The 24,495-nt window shown below is 29.6% G+C and overlaps 1 long non-coding RNA gene across 1 annotated transcript in view; it reads left to right on the top strand.

The window, feature by feature from the left end:
- The first annotated feature begins 4,511 nt into the window (after positions 1-4,511).
- LOC107882569 overlaps positions 4,512-24,495 on the top strand; it is a 47,700-nt gene continuing 27,716 nt past the window's right edge. Inside the window, exons 1-2 of the long non-coding RNA XR_001678804.2 lie at positions 4,512-4,808; positions 6,401-6,476. This is a non-coding gene — a long non-coding RNA (uncharacterized LOC107882569). The remainder of the gene's footprint in view (positions 4,809-6,400; positions 6,477-24,495) is intronic.

Here is a 24,495-nt window from a genome sequence, read left to right as displayed (position 1 = left end):
GACGCTTTAAAATATAAAATTAACTCTATGATTAGCTATATGCGGGTCACACAATACAATACAGAAGCATATTCCAAGACAGAGCATACGAAGGCACAGTATAAAGACTTAATAAGCGCAACTAATTTATACAGAGCACAAACACGTTTTACAAAACCTAGAATTTTCAACGCCTTATAACACGATGATTCAATATGTGTATATAGAAAGTCAATTTTGTATAAAAAAATTATGCCTAAAACACTGATAGTATTTCCTGCACATGCAAAATAGATCCATTGATTTTGAAATCAGAGATAATCAGGACACGAGATGATAAAACAACTTGGATTGGCATTTTTAATGCTTAGAAGATTTATTTTATACGATATAAGTACTTTCTATAGTGAACAATGAACATCAATATAATATGGGGCAATTCGGGGATTTACGATAAACATTTCGAGTAAAATTATACAAGTTTTACCCATGCACATATGAGCAGCGCACTTGAATAGATCCCATAGGCACTCTGTTCTAAATAAGTCGTGATGGGTATTATATATAACAAGCATACACACACACACACACACACACACACACACACACACACACACACATATATGGATCCCTATGTTGAAGGATATAACCGATTTGCTTTAAGTTGCTTCCCGTTAAACATACTTCTAATCCACGTCCGTATAACCACACAACATTGTATGTGTACCGCGAAGGTAGGTGTTGATGATGGGCAGGGGGTGTGGTACATATATAGGTAGATATACTGTTGTAGTGTACACGCGCGTACTAATTATACATGGCTCGTCGTTCAAAAGCACGCAAATTGTAGGGCAATGTACCGACGTTTTATACACATATTATGTATTTATGTGTGTGTGGTTGGGTGGATGCGTATAGGTATATAATACGTGTATGCGTATGTATATAGGAACGCGTAGCTGAAACTCAATCAAGAAGTCAATTTAAAATAAAGTACCAAACCTACAATAAATTGACAGGCTTAGTGTTGGTGCAGCGTTTACCAGTATCAAAATATCCCCGATGCAGGTAATTGCGTTAGGTGTAAATAAAAAATGAGAAAAAAAATTGATAATTTGAAAATATGATGCGTATATTTTATAGCAGAATAATTATATACGGAATGAAAATATCTAAATGGTATGTATATCTTATAACCGTTTAAATCCAACTGAACTATATAGCTACGATCGTGTGACGTGTATTATTATGTGCATTATATAAGTGTCAGTTGGATAGAAGTGTGACATAACGTTTGACTGTTTGATTATTTAAATCTCACTGCATAATATCAACTACTTATTATAACATATTATAAGGAATGCTTTTAGCTGAAAACGAGTAGTGAATAATAAATGAAAATATATCAGTGGTAAACAAATAAAATAATATATTATATGGGTATACCTATAATAATATACGTACCTAGACACGAAACCTTATGTATGCAACTTAAAAAAAGCGGGTAAGTGGATGTTGTTCTGATGTACATAGGTTACAAGTGGGTAAATGTATAATGGACTGTATCAAACTTGAATTCAATGATATAATAACATTGTGTAAGAAAAACGATTCTGAGCGGAGACGGTTTGTCAGTCTGAATTTTTTATATTGTTAATATTATTATTTATTATAGCTTGTAAGTTGAATTAATATTGTAATATTATTATTAGATTCTGAGTGGAGCGAGAAAGCTAGTGGTTTTGCAATGGTGTTTTTTTTTTTTATTTTTTTTTTTATTCTGTATACAAAATTTCTACCAGAAGGAGTGCTTTGATTTTAATATATTCTAGTAAATATCTTTTAGAAAATTGGATAAAGATGGTACTTTATCCAAGGTCATTTTTCGATTTTCTCAATAGCTATTTAATGACACGGGAAAAACTACCGACAAATTACAAAAAACCGCTTAAAGTGGGATTATATTTTTTAACGCTTTGTTTATCACCGTAGCAACGAATAAAAAATAATAATATTATAATATTAATTCAACTTAAATGCTATAATAAATAATAAAAATATAAAAAATCCAGGCTGATAAACCGTCTCCACTCAGAATCGTTTTTCTTATACTATTAAACTTGAATTAAATGATATTATATCATTGAATTCTAGTTTAATACAAACCATAATACATTGACCTACTTGTAACCTACTGTACAGCAGAGCGACATCCACTTGCCTGCTTTTTTTTAAAAATTCGTTTCTATAGTGATAATTGATAAACAAAGCGTTAGAAATTAAAATCCCATTTTTAGCGGTTTTTCGTAATTTGTCGGTAGTTTTTCCTTTGGCATTAAATAACTATTAAGAAAATCGAAAAATGATCTCTCTAAAGTACCACCTTGATCCAATTGCTAAAAGATAAGGTACTATATGTTGAAATCAGAGAAATCCTTCTGATAGAAATTTTGTATACAGGATAAAAAATAAAATAAAAAATAAACACCACTGTAAAACCACTAGCTTCCTCGCTCTGTTCAGAATCTAAAATAAAATAAAATTGTAGTAGGCAACGAATGTTTTTAATTGTTAATACTTTTAAATAATAACAAGGAAATGTGCATTCATAATTTAGCTCGTTCAAAAATTAGTACCTAAATACATTTATTTTAATTGGTAGTTTTTATTTATTTTTTTTTTTAAAACACGTGTTAACATACTAGCAGCGGTAGCCAGTAGGTAAACTTATATGTATAAATTATAAACGGACTATCAAACATTCTGGGTTTTTAAAAAATAAATTTTGAAAGCTTCAACAAATATTGTGTTTAACAAAAGTAAAAATCCAAATTTATAATATTATTAAATATAGGTACCTATAATTCATATAATATAATAATATACTTGATATTATTAAAGTTATAACATCACTAATATACCTCTTAAGGAAATATTATATATTACATAATCTATACATATTATATAGCATCGTTTATTCGTTGAATTGTTATTGTGAAGACAATAAGTACCTACTGCAAATCTATAACAGAATTACAGCATCCCTCGACCTTTGAGTGAACAATAGTAAACCTAAATAACATATTTATTACAAATTTCCATAACGAGAATTATTATTAAATTCATCACCCTCGCGCGTGTTCTAAAACGGTTTCCAATAAATAATATATTGAATATTATATACCTCGATCAAATACAAAAACTCAGTTCAAATATTTATAAAGGCATTATGAAAGTATGACCTCAGTGTTCTAATAAAATCCTTATATTAATATTATAAATCCTTGATCGTGATAAAATAAAAGGTTAAATGTATATTATATAGTACCATAAAGTACCTACATGGTATTATATTTATATCCCATAAAACCCAAATGTTTTACATTATATAGAACGACGATTAAAATTTGTCACGATCTCAAATGGGGTTGGGACACTGCAGCAACGGCACTTTCTGCAATATACTCGTATTATAGTATAGATATATTATAATATATAACTATAATAATAGCATAATATAATATAGCATATATCTATATAATAGTATATATTATACACAGTATGTCAATATGTATGGGACAATTTTTTTTCTCGATACCTATATTATATAGATATTTAATGAAAAATCTTGATATATCCAGATATAAATGACATGATTTTTATTTAAATTTTATTCTTAAAACATAATAATATATATATTTCATGAAATATAGAAAATATCAGTATTGACTAGTTTAGTTGAAATCACTAATTATTATTTACGTTTATGCACGTTTTTCAATATATAGACGAGACAGCTAAAATATTTATATCTAAGATGTTAGTTTTTACCAACTATGAATATAATTATCTAGAAAAATTCTATCCTTCTAAGTGTGGGTAGTTATTGCAGCACGCAGCACTGAATAATTATATTGATTGTTAGTAACAATAAACTATACTGCGCGTTTTGACCGTTGCATTATGCTGCAATGTGTATACTGTATACGAGTATATATTCGTCGCAATTTTTGTGCGAACTCTCCCCCAACGCATATTATACGCAGGTAGAGGCAATAATAATAATAATAATAATAATAATATAATACGTAATGTTATTTAGACGGCAAGTCGCAACAAAAGGCGTCTATCCGAGGCGTCTCCGCGACGTTCTCACCGCCCCCGACCCCTTGAAACATAATTTTATACACACACACACACACACACATACACACATAGTATAATAATATATAAATGCACGCATTACACATATATGTTCTATTCACCCAGCTCTCACCTACACACACTCCCACGCCGGTTATACACGTACCCACACCTACAATATTTTATGTACACGTATGACCATAATATATAAAAACCGGCTCTCTGTTTCGTGGGAAGAAGTATTACCAGCTCATCGTACACGCCGGCGAGTCTCCCCCGCAACTGGTTCACGTCTTTTGCGCACAATACCTATCCGCGCATAAATTAAAAGAAACAAAACCCAGACCCTGTGAACCCACACACGTGACTGTACCTTTACTAACTGAGACTATCTATTGCTCGCCTTAATACATAGGTAATATTATTATTATCGTCGTCGTCGTCGTTTCATTCGCCTACGCGACAACGCCGTTAACGCACGCACACGTCGTCTACGTCGTCTCCGTCAGTTCTACAATTATTTCCGTTCTCGATGTAATGATTAGTACAATATACTTATGCCGTCTCTCGTCATAATAATATTATCACGCGTAGCACAGTATGCCGGTACAACGTCGTCGTGTATAATATAAGAGTTTCGCCGAAAACTTTTTATAATATAACGTCATCGCCGTCTTATAGAAGAGGTGAGTGAAATATAATATTTTAATTATAATATAGTAAGTATAGGTCCATTCCGATCAAAATCGATGACCGGTCGATTAATAACAGTAAATAATAATAATAATAATAATAATAATAATAATAATAATAAAAATAATAATGAAATATAATCGAAATAATAATTAAGTTAAGCAAATTATATGAAATATACAATTTTCGAAATCGTCATTAACTTTTCAGGATAGAAACTTTAATAAGCAATTATTACTGTTTGACTGTACTGTAATATCTGTCAATTAAAAATCATATTAAAAACGATGGAATACACAAATTGATAATTTCATAGGTAATGATAATTAAGTATAATATACACCAATAAGTGTATCCCTCCAAAAACTATTACAAAAAATAACAATAGATAGGTACGGCCCATCTTGATACACCAGCTACCTATTTAATATAATATTATACGTGGTTAAGCCCCGCGGCCGATTCCGGGAGGGTTCTCCAGCTCAAACCAGTTGGCGGGACGGCACGCGTTCACCTCTGACTCGTGGCCCGAGCAGCGTATAACACGCGTAACACTCGTACCTATATTATATATTTATACTGTAATATTATCGTGTGCGCGGGTCGTCCGGTTCGAACCCTCTCGAACCTCGGAGTCCGGTTTTCGACAATGCTGGCTGCACCGTTTACGGTGTCTTGTTTTCAAAATTTGAGTGCGGGAACTCCTGCAATATTAAATGAATATAATAAACTGATAGAAAAAAAAAATTTCTGAACATAAGCAGAAAAAAATATTCGACCAAATTTACGCTTATATTAAAAAGAAATACGAATGTACGATGAACCACGACTTCACCTTCCTTGTTTCAAGCATACAGCACGCAATCCTTATCATTAAATTATAAGACTTATAATTTATGAAGAAAAATGTAATCAAATATCTTATACTAGTTTATTTGTACCTAATTTATATAATTAATACGAAGAATAATGTAACATTTTTTTTGTCATAAACATATATTATTATTTATTTTAGATTCTTTTAAAACTGAAAGTTGTTGTTCAATATTTTAATATTATAATATATTTATACTAATATCCTCTGCTCCTCTATCTGTATCTTAACTCTTAATTGTTCAGTGGTACGTGACTAATATGTGTAATACGAGTTGTAAAAAAACAGCTTGAAAATATTTAGGTACTATAATAATAATATAATATATGTGCAGGCTAGGTTAGTAAGGTTTAGTTAAATTTTTATGATAGTATTTTAAATATCCCTGAAAAAAGTTGATACTGACTTATACTATTGTATTTCCACGATAATTTATATTTTATTAATTTATCACCCATGTTTTTTTTCATCGTCTATACTCTGTTCCAAAAAATAATTATTATATCGTTTAAAAAAATATTAATAATACACTATGTTTATAATTTAGATAACTTTTAAAGGAATATTTCAATATTTATACATGTTTTATTCTATTTGCATAAATGGGTAGGTAATAGGTATATGTGGGTTGTATTTTATTATATACATTTATAAATAATTTGTTGAACTGACATAAATGTTTTATTTCTAAGCTCATAATTTTTTTTTCAGGAATTATATCTATTAAATGACATACAAAGGAAAATTTAAAGAACGTACATTCACAATGGCACTAAATCAATATGCGGTAAGTCTTAATAATTTGTTTAACTACTTAATAGAATATTTAACCAAAGAAATATGTTTCGATTAATATGAATGTATTAAAAACATGAAAGATTTATTTATGCGTCATTCGTGAATCGTGATAAATATTGTAATTTACTACTTGTTTTTAGTAATCCAATATTAAAAGTGTTATGAAGTAGGCATATGATAATAATGTTAAACGGTTATTAAATTTATTTTTTTTTAAAGTACTAAATTACAATAGCTCAATCACTGATAAAATATTGGTGATTTATTATTCCAAAAACATACAGAAACATCGCGTGGAATATTCATCAAGCATTATTTAGAACAAACAAGTATAGTGATCCGTATCGAATAATTTTATGACGGTCGGGATGATGATACAAATAATATACGATATATTGAATTCGTTATGCAAAACAAAATATAATAATTAATAATCTATAGACACCTACATATATAATATATTGAAAAAAACTTAAAACCTATATCGAAAATGGAAATTATAAATCCGTTAACATATATTGTTGTGATAGTGTTATAAATCTTAAATAGTCTACCAATATACCTAAATACTATAATATATGATAATATTTATATTTTAGAACATCGTTGATAATTTACCTCTATATCTCTATGTATAGAGGTAAATGTACCTATATTAATTAAATATGAACGAATTTTCGTTTAACTCCTGTACCACAAATCTCGATTTTTTAATCGCCATATAAATTATAAATCGTATGGCCAATATTACACTACAGTATAGCACTATAACTATGTATTTCTATCTACGCTAATCTTAAAAAATTGAAAATATATACATCTGCAGCTGAATGCAACGGCTGAGACGAGCGACAAAACTAAATTAATTCCAGGATGTTGTTACTCGCATACGTATATACTATATTCACATTGTATAGATGGAGGGATGAATTTATACTGTAGCAGGCCAAAAACGTAATTATTTATAATGGGGGTTTTTCGACGTGTTTCGTTATATTGTGCAGCTTATTCCGGATTTCTGAGAGGAATAAATAACGGGCGGTGGCTCGGAGGTTTTTCCGGTTGAATAATGTGTCTCGCCTAGTTTTGCCGCGAGTTGAATTAGAGACGCATAAAGAAACGGCAGGACGTTTTTGTTGGACAATAATTCTGCCGGGGCCGACGAGCTTTTACCCGGGGTTTCTCGCAATAAATTAAACGGAAGTGAGCTGAAAAAAAAACCGCTCGGGGCAGAAAAAAATCGCATATTAAAAAATCCTGCTTACTGTAGCGTTACGTTAATGACTGCCGGGTTGAAATTCTTGCGCACAAGTGGCGAGTAGGGAGGAGTGGACCCTTTTTTTCTGCTAACGGGGCAGGGTTGACTGTGCAAACATTACGGCGTTATCTTCTGGTCCGGGCAAAAATAAATCGCTTTGGACTGGACCGAAAAAAAACGAAAACGAAACGAAAAAGGGTAGGAAAAAAAAGCCCTTAGTTTAGCGATCCTTTGGAGAGGGACCTCGGTCGACGTGGAGGAAGGGAGGAGAGAAAGGTAGGAGTGTGGTGGTATTACGCCCCTGTCCCTTAACAACACAAGGGTAGTTTTTAGGGTAAAGCCGCCGTAGCGTCCGCCATCTTTTAGTCGATAACGCGGGCTGCGTGAGGGAGCTGTCTGCGCAGACTCGCGAAAAACGCTTGCGAAAAAAAAAGTTTTCCTGGCAGCGAAGAAGTATGATGCCACCCCGCCGACCTCTCCAGTGTGTGTATTTTTATAATATACATGTACGGCGTATAGTGCGCGTGTACGGTGAAATTCCCCGAGTCTTATATTATAATATCACAACAGCCGGGGTCGTAGATTGTAATAATATTTTATGCACATTTGGTCCTTAGAGGGTTTTTTTTTATATATATGATATTTTGTATACTATATGTGTATTGTGTATATATTATATGCAGTATATATGTGCGTGTTTTCATTGCGCTTGATAATAATTGTGATTATGATAATGTCTGCGTCCGTCGCATTTCCCTATATTACGAAGGTATATGCATATACATTATACACACGCATATCGTTCTCTATCTTTTTCTCTTTCTCCTCTCTATCACTCCCCCCCCTCTCTCTCACTCTCTCTCTCTGTCTATGTATATATAAATACATAAATGTGTGCATGCATACCTACCGTTTCCCGTACTCAAAACACCCTGGATTATATTATCTGGCCACCAGCAAAATGAAAATATACCCATCACGTTTACGCGCGCGCTGGATCGAGAGCCCTTAAAAATATGCTAAAATCGTTCAAAAACGGCCTCGTGGATTTAAGAGGGTCAGCTCACGTATTATGCACGCATACATATGATTTATTATTATATAGATATGTATATTATACAGATGCAATATCTACAGATAGAAATAATGGCTCAGCGTGAGTATTCGATGCTAAATAATGGTCATGAAATCTCTAATGAACGTCAATTCTATATTTTATTATAACAAGCTCTAAATTTTAATTTAATGAACAATAACACTCAATAATAATACGAATATATCATAATTTGAAATATTTGAAATAATGAGTTTTTAATAGCATAAAAGATATAGGTACTTAAATCTATTATATAGATATTATCTAATACATTTTATAATGGAAATAACTCGAGTTTTTAGTTCGTTTTTAATTACATCTCACTTTAAGGTATCAAAATAAAGTATAACGTACCATAAATGTTAATTGTTAATTGTTATAAAAACGATAATAATTTTAAATAATAATAATTAATATTATTTAGTATTGTATTATTTTTTATCATATTATAGTTTATCAATTTATTGAGTTTTAATTATCCATTAGAAATTTATATCGAATAATTAATTGTATCAGGTATATAATTATCTCTAAAAAATAGTAATAATCATATTATAATCAATATTCTGATACACAATATTGATGAAGATACAAATATATTATAATCATACAATATATGTATTTTTTTTAAATAATATGTACTATTATATAGCAATAATTTTAATAATTGTAATATTGTATACGTAATCACATTTAAAATGTATAGATACACGATAAATTACATTTAGTATGATTCTTCTCTCAATAGTAGGTATAACAAACTAATTCAATATTATTTTAATTTATTAATCTTATAGGCAGAATATCTGGTATTCTGGCCAATAAATCGTTTTAAAAATAACTAGTTATATAGTCACGTATCATACATTACGAGATATATTATAAATGTAAACAGATATACCTAATATTGTTATATTTATTTGTTTAATAAAAAATAATACCTACTCTACAATATTTTTAAGTAAAAAATGTCTAGGGAATATCTATTAGTAGGAATAAATGTATAATAACAAATAATAATAAATCGTATTACACATACACATCATTGTATTATAAGTAATAATTAAGTATATACCTAAATAACTACTAATTATTATAGTTATTAGGTACGTATTATAAATGTGATTTGTAGAAATTTACAAAAGTAGCAAAAAAAATATTATTCTTCTTTCAAGAAATTTCAAAAATAATTAAATACATCAAATAATAAATAATTCATTTAATAATCAATTAAAGATACAACTTTATTAATTATAAAAAACTGTTCTACAATTTTATAATCGTCTTTATATTATTATGATCTATTTTATACAATCACTGCATTTGTTTGAGTTTATGATTAGGTATACCTAATAATAATATAAGTACCTATATTATACAGGATTATAAATTTGTAATTCAATGATCAAAATTACGTCGAATTAGATTTATTCATGTTCAAAATAATTTTTGTTGGTAATTGAAGAATTATTATAATTATTTAAAAACTTTACGTAATATTAGAGTTAAAAAATTATTTATTTTCAAAAGTGAATGTGAGCATGAGTAATAATTTATTACTGCAGTTGTACTAACTATGTAATATTAACTACTCGTGTTATAAGTCATAACTTTTATAATTGACAAATAAGTACCTAGAGTATTTATTTAAATATATTTTGTATAAAACAAACAAGAAAAATAATGTTACTGAGAACTGACAGTACAAATGTTCAACTACTTATTATTAAAAATATTTTAAACGTTACGAATTCCAACTAATCAAAAATCAAATATATCATTATCCTCAAACTAAATATGTATTTGAGTAAAAATACTAAATATTATCTAATTAAAACCTTAAAATAAAAATTATAATCAACAGAACGCAAATAATTTGGTAAATACATAGCTCAATATATTATTATGCTTGCTATTAAACCAAAAATACAATATAAAATAGATAGCATAAAATTAACACGAGGTCTCGGATAATACTATTCAATAACGTTCATACGAGACTGGATATAAATGAATATCTTATTTTGAGCTAAGTTTCATCATACAGTTACACTCATACATAAACCATAAACTATAATAATTATATAGTGATAAATCTCAGAAATGTGATTCACAAATTAAATTTTGTTTTTGCTTTTTGTTGATTTAATTTAACTTAGTCATTCGAACGATATGCACATATAATACTGATGAAAGAACTATTATGTTTGAATTTTAAATTATCACCTATTGTCCATTATATCCATAGACCTATAAACTAGTTTATAGCCTTATAGGTCTATGATTATAATCATCCACCAAGCCTTAAGATTTAAGAAATTCAGTTCCGACTGTCTCTCAATTATCCCCTTCGCCATGAAACTTCTTCCACGAGTCCTTTCCGATAATCGTCGGTAAATGTGATATAAGTCAAAGGATTAAAAGTACAGAAAGATACTAATTAATATACTTGACAAATATACCTGACGTAGGAAAACCATATATACAAATTACTGGCCCATTTCATAATTGGCAAGTACCTACACCAATCGTGGGAAACAGACGATTCATATACTATCTGTAGATATAGGTACTATTTAGGCCTAAAAATCTTGTTATTAAACGTATTGATTTCCAATTGCTAAATATTATATTATTGCAATGCAATAAATATTTTATTTTACATATAGTATTACAACGAATATTTAACGGCTATATACTAATAGTAAAATACTCAACTATATATAGTATACAATATAATAAATACGACATAGGTACCTATATTATAAAAAAAACATTATCGGTTTGAGATGTTTTGTATATTACATTATATTGAATTTACATACAAATTTAACGAGAAAACCTTTAAATAATTATAAAAACCTAATTTTATTTTATTAAAACGAACTTTCATCGCTACTGAGGATTTCGAATACATACTACAAAAATGCAAATACTCAACCAGCCGAGTCCATTAGTAATATATTAATCGGCTGAACAACATCCCAAGAGAATAAAAAGGGAAAAGCGCTTAAATTGTCGATAATTGACCACTGTATATATATTATAATAAATAAATAAATTATTTTAAAATCTATTTATAAATGTAATGTAACATTAAAATATTTAACTGTTCTTCAGTTTGTAAGCTTACACAATTGTACATAAAACATAACAAACTAAGGCTATAATATCAATAAACTATAAAAAATATAAAATATTTCACAATCATATTGTGCAGAGATAATACATTAATTAGTAGTGTAAATCGTGCATATATATATAGTTTTAGAATGTTAAAGTTGTATTAAGATTAAGGTTAACGAATAATGATAGATGAAAATATGAAATCGTTTGAAAAAAACAGAATGATTAAATAAATAATGATGAAAAAGAAATTATTAATCTAACATAAAAAACTGAGGAGGTCGATACCTGCTGTATAGTAGGTTTCGAGCGTACCTTGTCATTGTCCATTGAGTATAATAGGTCACAGTAATGGATGCGTGAAATTTGAATTCAATGTTCAACCATTGCATAAAAAATGATTGGACGAGTGGAAACATTATTGTATATTATTTACATTTAAAATATTTTAAATACATTACTCTTTCCGGAATCTTATAATAACTTAATTTTTCATCAGGATGTGTAATATATGTAAATATATTTTGAAATAGCTTTTGAAAAAAAAGTATTATTATTATGGAAGAACCTATAACATATAAATACAAATAAATGAAAACATGAATGTCACAAAACGTAAATAGTAGATATTTGCTTTAATATATAAACATACATAATATATAATATCACATAACTATAAATTAGTTAAAAAAAAATTCTGTTTTCCATAGTCCAATGAAAATTGTTACATCAAATAATCAGGCATTATTTTACATCATCATAGTAATTATTGTTGTTACGCTAATAACCATTTTATATATTATTATAAAAAAGTAACAAATGTTTCTGTCGTAGAAAGGCTGTAAATCACGAAAACTAACTCTCGAGAATTTAATATGCTCGGTAATATGTATCATGTATCTATTCGTTAATTTTAAAATCTTAATTATTTCTTATACAATAGAACACCTTTATCACATATTTTACGTAAAATAAACAGATTATTATTCTAATGTATATAGCTATGTCTATGATAAATTAAATAATAATATAAGTTTTGTAAGTGTACCTACCTACCTATACCTATAAGAAAATAGTTATTTAAATAAATGTTGAATAATAAAACAATAAAATTGGTCATATTGACTAAACTTTATAAAATTTTAATATGTGTAGTGTGTACCTCTAATGGAATAAACATTGAATAAAAATGTGTCCAATGAGTATAATGAACTACCTAAACATAGGTCTAACGAGTTTTCTCAGTGGGGCCCAGTATTCCATATGTATATGGAAATTAAATTAAATAAGAAAATAAATAAATAAAATAAATAATATATTATACTGTGTATTTAATCATCCCGTGTTAAATATTCTTTTAAATGTTTGGAAAAAAATTCCCAACGCAGAAATATTTATCATTATATGGTACATTTTGAGGTTTTTATAGTATAGTATTTCATTCAATTTGTATACAATAATTAATAATCAATTAAGGTTCTGTTGATAAGAGTATTAAATTTAAACTGTGAGACTAAAGACCTTACAAAACTGGTACAAGTATTTGTTGATTAAGTGATTACTAAAACTCGCTTTACTGCAACTAAATAACAATAAAATTAATTTTTAAACATACGTTTATTGTGTTTATATTATTTGCATTAAGAACATAAAAAACTACAAGTAGATAGGTACTAATAATTACATCATTGTATTTGTATGGAACTATTATATACACAATTTTAAACATATAAACAAATATTTTTTGTTCTAACTTATAAGATGTTTAAAATAAGTAGGTATAAAGTTGAGATGTAGTAATTTTGATATATTTTACACGTATTTATGACTTGGAGCTCTCAATATTATAACATGTACAGTAAAGAAGTATAAATTATCAGAACTTGCAATTCAAATATAAGCTATAGAAATGTATTGTTTATTTATTTTATGATTTAACCCCAAAAAATAACTATTTATAATCTCAAGTAGGTATCCTGTAGGACCTTTAATTATTTGCAAAATTATGGACAATAAATATGTTTATCTATAGAGTAAATTTATATCATATTATTACGCATTGTCGCTTTTTTTTTTTTAAAATCTGAATTTAAATACCTATAGTTAAATTATTATTATTCAGCCTTTGATGATAATGAAATGTTAATTTATTGGGTATTTTTTTTTTTTTTGCAAATTTCTATTGATTTTTATTACATAACATAATTTGTATATTACTATTATTTTTTTAAAATTACGTGACTATTATAATATAACGCGATAAGTCATGTAGAAAAAATGAATGTTAAACTAAATGCAAAATATGTATGTACCTATATTGTATTGTTATAATTTTTTGCAACCGACGTGGTTGAAAATAAAAGTATATATATTGTATACTTACAGATATTTTGTATTTATTTAACTAATTAAGCTGCACAAAATTATGTTTTAAAGTTCTATCTCCCACAAGCGGCTATTTTATCACTTCATTAAAATGTTTATCAAATGCAGTAAAACACGATGAAAAGACCTGACTCGACAATATGAACGGGTATCTTTTTTTGCGCGTGAAATCATTGATGTGTTAATGAAGTAGGGGATTGAGGGAGCTTTTTCGCTATACCAAAAGCCAAAAGCCAAAAGGTATAATATAAAAAATATAGCTGATGAAATCTTTGATACCCAAGAGTGTTAAATATTACCTACATATAGCGTTGCAATGTCATAATTTGTTTCAATAGTGCACAATAACAGTGCTGTCATATTTACAAATATTTTATTTGTATTTAAAATACACTTTATGTAAACGCATATAGTATGTATCTGAATGTATGAATTCAATTTGTATATCGTTCAATACGCTTTCATTAAATAACCACACTTTGAAACGCAAATGAATTTACTTGTTTTGCTTGTTAAGTTCTATTATGTTTACGAAACTTACCTAAATTATTTCTTTATACACAACACATAATCATTAAATATTTATGATAACACACAAAATATTTATGTGTAATATACCAAATATTATAAGTACTTTTGTATTTAAACGAACAGTAGGTATAACGTCATTTTAATTAACGCATTGTCATACTTTCAAAGTACATTTTTTGTTTTAAGTTGTAATATAATGTGTAAATAAGGTAATAAAAAACGCAATTCGATTATTAAAATACGAAATAAAACTAAAAATATTATTATTTTTCATCTGTAGGATCATATTATTTTTATTAACAATTTATAAATAAAAAAACAGTTTGATTTATAGAACTTAAAAATAAATATTGAATGGACTTATCATCTGAAGTTTTCATATAAATTATTGATTGCCCACATAGCCATATTATTATTACACTGTCTATAAACAACTATAGTATGAATAAATAACGATGCTTCAGTAATAATTATCTTATTAATATGCTAATATACGTCATACTTGCAAGTAGAGTATATTATGCATTACACATTATACGAAATAAGTCAATTACCTACAAAAAAATCCAAAACGAGTTTTCATGTTTATTAATTTAATCTAAACATACTGCCCATAATAATTAATAAAATCGTTGTTGTTTAACATTGTTTAATATGTTGGCATGTAATTTAAAACAAAATTAACACGTGAATAAAATAAACGTGTTTGTCGTTATTGAATTTTAAGCTATCTCTAATGCATTTAGTATACAGAAAAATTAAATTTATTGCCTTACTGTGACCTATTTCCATGTAGTACACATGCAGTCTAATATTCTAAATAAATCAATAAAATACTGTAGTCGTATAGGTATGGTACCTAACGTCTCCATATACCATTTAACTTTAAATATCGATGCGACTAAGTATATGTATATCTTATATATCAGTTGGGGGGGGGGGGGATAATGGATCACGACCCCCACCCACCCACACCACTAGTTTAAAAATGTCTTCCATCATGAAAAAGTATTTCTACAAAATTACTCTCTTCTCTTAAGTAGGTAGAACATTTATATGTTATTTCGGTAAGACTATTATTGACACAAACTCTAAAAAAAAAATCCTGTTTAAGCTACTGACTTATATCAATATTCACACCTCTAAAGTATTTTAGTTTTTTTTTTCAGCTTTTAGAAAAAGATCCTTAAATATTATACTATTATAAATATTGAAACTAATTAAATACTTACAATTTAAAATTACAAATATATATTTATATACACACTTTTAATTTTCAAGACTACAAACCATTGAAACCAGTGGGCAAAATGTTAAATGATTACCTATAATACTAGATTTACTGTAAATGTTATATTATAAAAATGATGATACGTACAATTAGATTATCTTGTTCTTCAAAATCAGATTGTGCTTCATAATAATGAACGAAATAAATTTAATATATTATATATTAACAAAGAACCATAACTAATCGACGCGCGACGCAACGGACGCGCAAAACTGTTAGACTTAGAATAGAACGCGGAGCAAAACGTCCAAAATATAACCATAACCTGCGAGACTAATAAAAAGCATGATAGCAGTAATCACTTAGTAATTACTTCTATCGTGATAAAAAGATAGTCACCAGCGACCATAGATAAATAAACAACTAGATATAGAATGATGTATAAACAACTAGATAGCCGACTCGAAAGTCGTGATAGAGCCTCATAAAATCTAAGGAGTCGGGCAGCCATTGTCAAGAAGGTAAAATTCAATTGATTAATTTCAATATAATAAATATTTTAATTAATATTTAATTTATGCCATGAATTATAATATAATAACACCCAAATTATGATTAATTATTATAACGATAATTGAAAATCACAGAATAATCTTATAACATTATAATAGGTCAATGGTTTTTACCATATAATAACATTATATTCCATGACATGGTTATAAATTTCATGGATTCGTGAAATCAATCGTATTTTGCCCATAGACATGGGCCTGCGATCCGCTCGTGCGAGTATATTATTATACCTACTGCAAACATGATATTATAAATGGATCGCGGTAGATTTGACCGAGTACAGCTTAAATCGTAGGTGACAGCATAGACTTAAGCATGGATACTTATATTATGATGGCAGCGTTCTTAGAACTTCCTTGGAGTTCCCAGTGCGTGCCCTCGTCATGGAAATAGCCGCAAAAACCGATACCAGAATTGAATAGGATTAGTACCATTCACGATTTAAGATAATGTCTTAAATCGTGGTACCGCTTAATTTTACTGTCATTAGATATAATATTATATTATGCACCTAATAAGTCTTCTAAATTTGTACTAGTAAATTCTTATAATTCGTATATTCTCAGTAATCGGTTTAGGCGAACGCCCGCCACTGCCACAAACGCGATATCATAAAAGCACACGCTGCAGTAAGAGTAAACAACCAAGGTGAAATTAAAATCACAGAAATATATTATAATAACTAGATACCCGACTCCATATACAACAACATTATTGAATTATGATGCCCAACGCCATTTGTCATTTGGGCAATGTTTACAAATTCTTATCGTTTTGATTGGCAACGGGCTTGTTTGATATGAAATTTTGTTGTTTATTATCATATTACCTTTCTAGCGATTAGTAAACATTGCCCAAGTTGTAAATGTCTGCCAGCGTCATTGATAAGAAGAAGTCGGGTATCTAGTTATTATATTTATCTGTGAATAAAACATATTTCATGTTTCATATAGTAATAATAATAGTCATGTAGTAATAATAGCAATATATTAAAGCAATTAAACACAACCACCAATATCTAGGTGCGTATGGTATTATATTATGATAGTAAGAAAACGGTATATTATTATTGTTCGTGTAGGTATAAATGTACAACTATTGTACTCGAGGATTAGTTCTCCGATCACCTTCCGCCAATATTCTTGCACGTCAAATAATCATAATTGATAACAAACATAACGATCTGCCGATACAGTATCGGGTCGGCTCGGCTATATTATAACGACGCATTAGTCCAATAACCCTTTTATCGTATCATTTCTACCCGGTAGGTGCGTATAATATTATTATAAATTATAATGTTATACGGAAAACACTCAAACCGTGTTCGCGTGGTTTTTGAACTTTACAGATGACGCGAGCGCGCCCGGACCGAAAAAATTACTTATCATTTTTCATTCCCGTTATGAAAAATGATACGCATAATAAAAAGAAAACCCCTTGGAAAAAAAAAACGTCCCACCCACTCGCTTTATTGCCGTTGTCGTTTTTAGATTTTATTTTTAAATTCCACACAACGCAGTCCAAGTTTGTTCCGTACATACAGTAGCCCGATATATATATACATATTATTATAATATGCGCATATATATATAATATTTGCCCCGCCGCGCTCGTCCCGAGTAATTAGTATTTCGTGACCAGCGTCCGGGGGCTTTGTAATTAGACCCTCACAAGAGGGACGCCTCTCTCAGAATCCCCGAGAGAGGGAAACATGGCAACTCGTTTTTCAACCTTTTCCCGACACTTTTCCCGTGGTCTTTTTTTCCACGTACGTATATATATATGCTTCCGCGCGCGCGTGCGAATGTGTACGCGCATTTTCGAGCTCGCCTGTGCAGTGTCAGTGTGTCAGTGTGTGTGTATACCCCAGACCGGCCACGCCCAAGCGGTCCCCACCCGCTACCATTGCCGCCGATCCCTTTTTTTTTCATTTTACCTCCCCTCCTCGGCCGCCACCGCCACCGCCACCGCCGCGCCCCTAGGATTTTTCTCTGTAATTTTTTTCATACTCACCATCCGCGTCCTACGCGAGGGGCGGCGGACTGCAGCGGCGGGGCACGATATATACCTTCTCCGGGCTGAGTTTTTTAATAGGGGAAAACTTTCTGTTGGATTAGTGACGCTGCCAGTATTCGACCCGTCTGCAAAAAAAAAAAAAAAAAATAAAAATAAAAAATAAAAACCTCTCTGTAACTCGCGCGCACGCACCATACCTACACTTGCACACGCGAGGGCGTGGAGAAAAAAAATTGTATATAAAGGGAAAATGTTTCTCTCAACTTTTTACCCTCTGCCTTTACGCGGAGCCGGCATACTCTCTCGCACGCATACACATTACACGTAGTATGCATACCTACACGTATATAATATATGTATAATACTTATACGGCGTACCGCATGCACACGCATATACGGTCGGTCGCGATTTCGCGGGATTTAACGATATTATATAAATCTTTGTTGTGACCGCTAGCGACGGCAACTGTTGTAGGTTGTAGCTGATGGGCGTTGGACAACATATTTTTAAATAAAAAAAATGAAAAAAAAACCGACCGCAATAAAACCTACTACGCAGAGTAGTCGGGAAGTACATAATATAATATTATAATAATAATAGTAATAACATATATACGTATTGTGTATGTGTGTGTATTCGTAGTGTGCATATATCGTGTCGAGTCGCAATGCGTTTCTAGGGGTGGAATCGTATTGTTTATGGTAACGCGCGCGTGTAGTATATACAGCACACATATGTATATAATATTATATTATATATTCGCATGTGTATACACTCTCAGGGCAAACCAAAGCTGTTTTCAATGAATACTTAAAATATAAAAATAAAAACCCAAGCATACACACACACACACACACAAGAGGCTGACATGACTGTACTCCGTGCGCGCTCGTGCGTATATTTTTACCAGAATCATCGTATACTTAGCGCCGGTTATTCCGCGCTCGTTGTTTATACCCGGGTCGTGGTCCTATTGTATATATATATTCAGTTATACGAGTTCACGCAATTCGGCAAAACCTTTTGTTTTCACACACACACACACTTTCGCGTGCTCATATATATGTATATTATTATCCTCGATAACGTTAATGCGCGGACTATGATTGTTTTAAAGTTGTATACAGCTTTATATGGGCTGTATATATTATAATATAAGCACACGTTCGAGTTGAAATCCTACCGCACCGCGTATATAAAATATATTTTTTATTGTTTCACAAAACCCAGCTTGTGCAATAAAGAATTTCAAATAAAATAATTCTCAAACATAATAACAATAATAATATATTATGTTTAGCTGTAGTTAAACAAAACTCCATTTTAATATTCGTATCGGACTTATATTTTACTATGTTGCAAAAAAGAATCGTATTGGAAAACTTAAATTAAATGATTTCTTTTGGTTTTTTAAAACTTTAAAACTTTTAAAAAATGACATATAGTTATTACCTATACGTACATATTGATATTTATTATTTGTCTATATTTCATTAAATATTTATATATTATTAGATCGCTTACTTATATTAGATTAAAACCATTTTTCATACAAAAATTGTATTCCAATTCTTATGGAAATTGATTTTTTCAGTATGTTCATTTATATATGATAGATTATATTATTATGTGCAGCTGTAGGTACAGGTTGTAGACAGGTGTACTGCACATCTCACGGCTCCATTGTGCTTCATTATATACTTGTATATATATACTCGGTATATTATAATCACCTACCTCATGCAAACACTTTTAAACTTACAGAAATATTTACATTTTAAACACTTAATGGAAATTAGTTATTTATTTTTCTATGTATTTACATGAATTAGCGCTAACTATACTTTTTCAGAAACAAGAACCAATATTTTAGGTTATATTTTGAGTTTAGGTAAACTAAAAAATTACCCACAAAATTATACACATCGTCAATGTGACTCTGATTCAGAAATAACTTTCCATAATGATATTTAAAATTAAGAAATAATATATTGATGGGATCAATACTCTAAGTAATATACATCATATATATACCTATTATTTCTGATGTCAACATCCCTTTTTCTCAATGAATACTGCACCATATTCAATAATCCGCACACCATACGATGCGTTATTGCTTCCGCTTCTGACATAGCTCAATCACTTTGCGTTAAAATTCCATATTTCGTTAAAAATTACGTTTAAATGAAACAAAAATTCACCATTAGCCAACGTCTCTAATGGATATGCAATTCACAAACACTATGGACAACCGTATCTAATGGATAGGTACGCATCTAACGACCAAATCTTTGCTAATATAACAACCGAAAACGGCTACAGGACGCAGAAAATAATCCAATCTTCAAATGAAATCTCTTCTTCAAATTAATTTTTAGGTATTCAATATTAAAACGTAATAAACAAATACTTAACGGTAAACGAAAAACAAGAAGTGATAGATGACTGTATTTTGACTTCTAACATTGTATGCAAAGAGTAGGTACTGTAAATTTAAAACGCATTTTCTTTGGGGTCTTTTAACTTAAAACGTTGTGTACATCAAGTTCTCACATACAAAAAATATATTATTCACAAACCTCACGAATATACTATATCATTAATTATCACGCATCTGTAATAATAATTGTACGGACCAACTGCGCATGGATCATTTGATATATTATAGATATACCTATATTATATTATTAAGTGCTTACCTATATAATAAAGAAACCGTTTACTTCATTATCAATACTAAGTGCTAATTCTTGTAGTACAATAGTTGTACTTGTATGACATAAATTCGCAAGTTCTAAGTGATATTTTTATGTTGGACTAAAACCACATTGTAGGTAGGTACTGCAATATTCTAATCAACAATTCAACGATGTGAATATGATACCTACATCATACAGAGACAAGAAACAATTTTGTTTGCATGTTAATAGCTTCTTAATGATTATAAATATCAAACAGTGGATAGTATTTATGTTTGTTTGTCATATTGTCATAATAAAATAATATATATAATATATTCCGCATGCCATAAGATATACTAGTATACGCATAGGTTAATCCGAAATATGTTCGTGATATAGGTAAATTCAGGATATTTGTCAAAACGTTTATAATGAACACGATAAACCTCAAAATATTGTCAAATTCTACTCATGGATAGTGGTACTACTATCAATATTGACGTATGTATTTTTTATGATCGTATCTTTCCATAAATATAGTAGGTATATGTTTTTAGTTATAAAAATCAGTGTAATTTCTATACAGTTATACCGAACTTAAAATGTTAAGACTTTTTAGTATTTTTTTTAAGAATTATGCGTATGTGTTATAGCAATATATAACTAATATTAATGCCCTATTATAAACTGAAACATAAATGTGCCATATACAGGCTAATTCACCGAGCATGATAATAATTGCTCACCACTGTTTTCATTTAATAATAAATTAATTCAAATTCCGACTTTCGGTATTTTTAAATATACTTAAAAACTATATTTTCAAATTAGAGATTTTAAAAGGTTAACAACTGGAAATTTAATTAGTATAAAATTGTATAACATTCAAAATGTACGCTGATTAAGATACTGAAAAATATAAAGTTAGTGTTTATTATAATAATATAACACTAATTTCTTTTATTAAAAGTCAATAAAACATATGACATATATTTTATTTGTCACGTAATGCACATGTGTATACGGAGCAAACAATTCAAAGCATTGTAATTAACTAAATGTTAGCGTTAGGCATTGTGACGTCGACGTATAAAAGAATAAAACAATCATTTCCCCATGTCCAATAAGTGGTCCGTAAAATCAGTGCGAAATCCGATTTTTAAATATTTAATCAAATAAAAATGCCGGAAAGTTTTAGCCACGGAGAGTTTGAAAATTACTGAGAATCCTTTTTTTTAATTAAAAACAATCCGAACAATTTATATACACAGAATATATATATATTGTGTATGTGTATTTATTTTTTGGCTTGGTATCGAAATAACTTTAATGCGGTGTACAATGGATTTAGTAAGTATCATAATATATATAATATATTATACTTATAATTAATAAAGTTCTATGTATTGTATATATGTATTATACTATTATGTATATATATTACATAAAACAGCTGCAGCAGTGTAGTCACAGTAATTATTATAAGCGTCACCCAATATCGCGATAATTAAAACTGTTCACGGATAACGATATTTTGTGCGTTTATATAAATAATGGTTTTTCGAACAGTAATAGTACCTACCTCACCCATGGGAAAATATAAATTATCTATATATCTCACTCAAGAGTTGTATGACTATTACATATTTATAGTTGGGTCATAATAATATTGTGTGTAAAATAAACGGTGACGTATCGAAGCTGAAATGGCGTTATATTTGGATACAATATAAAAATATGACTTTCTGGACGCTTCTTCCATGCACAATATAGTTTTATTTATCATGACGACGTCCGACCTATCGACACAATCTCTGTGTTCACAAATAATAATACACATAACATTTATTTTAGAAATTATGATAATGTTCCTAAAATATTTCAAAAACATTATCCGCATGTTTTGTCTCCGTCTTACAAGACTTGAGTAACATAGACAATTTCGCTCAGCAGATTATGTTTAGCCCCGTAGCTTAAAAATTAAAGTAAATACAGAACTATTATGAAATTTGATGGAAACAATATTATTTGGAGGATTTGACAATATTGCTATCTTAAATCGTTATTATATTAATAAACCATGAAAAAGTGGTATCACTCGATACTAGCAAACTATTCATCCGGGTCCCACTATACCCTGTGTAGTGATCCCTCACTACCCGTTTATATTTTTGAGTTCGTCGACGTTGATGGTTGGAATAGGAGAAAAGGTTGCAGAGAGACAAGTTGCACAAGTTAGATATAAGTAATTTATTAAGGTAAAAAGTAATTAAGTTCACATATAAATTTGAGGACAGAGCGAAAAGTGTCTGCCCGAGAAATCAGTGTGTGCGTAGTGCAAACTCTGTACTAATTCTAATTTTGCTATAGACTTTATCTTATATTTATATAAAATCTATACGGATACAAACGTACACGGTAGAGTCCAGGAGGTGGATATTTGAAAGGAGCCGAAGCTGGACGTTGTTATTTCCAAAAAAAAACCCGAGTGTGCAGTGATTGGCATTTAAATTATTGGCACAAATTTCAATAAGTTTGTTTAAATATTTAATCCTTTAATTGCGCTGCCACTCGATGTACGTATTATTTTCATAGGTTTGTTTTCGCACTATTGTGGCAATGCAAAAACATATATTTAATTAATTTTTTAATTAAGCTGTACATTGTACGCGATTCTTGGAATAATCGAAGAAGTTAATATTCTTGTTGTTGTCCTATCGTGAGAATGTACTTGGGATATTATTAATATAGAAAAGTAATAACGTCGGTTTACTACACCTGCAATGCGCGCACTCATCACGGCATCTTATTGCGATATAGGTACTTGCGATATACAAAATGCTGATTGTCAAAAAAAAGTACATAAGAAAAAGAAAAAATTGTTATTTAATTCATCAAATCCTCTAGATACGAGTTGTAGATACACGTTTTCTAGAACACGTATGTGCATAATATACACCATAATATTATGGTGTTATGTTAGACAGCCGGAAATATCTCGTTTACAACGCGCGCGTGCGCGTGGCCATCATAACGACGAGACCAAAGCGGCAAAGCTCGAAAAAAACGATTCAATTATTTATCGTTAATCGGATCTCCGTCAC

The sequence above is a fragment of the Acyrthosiphon pisum genome, chromosome A1 (assembly GCF_005508785.2).
Source record: "Acyrthosiphon pisum isolate AL4f chromosome A1, pea_aphid_22Mar2018_4r6ur, whole genome shotgun sequence".
NCBI lineage: Eukaryota > Metazoa > Arthropoda > Insecta > Hemiptera > Aphididae > Acyrthosiphon > Acyrthosiphon pisum.
The sequence above is the reverse complement of the archived record's forward strand: the minus strand, read 5'-3'. Positions and strand labels throughout refer to the sequence as shown.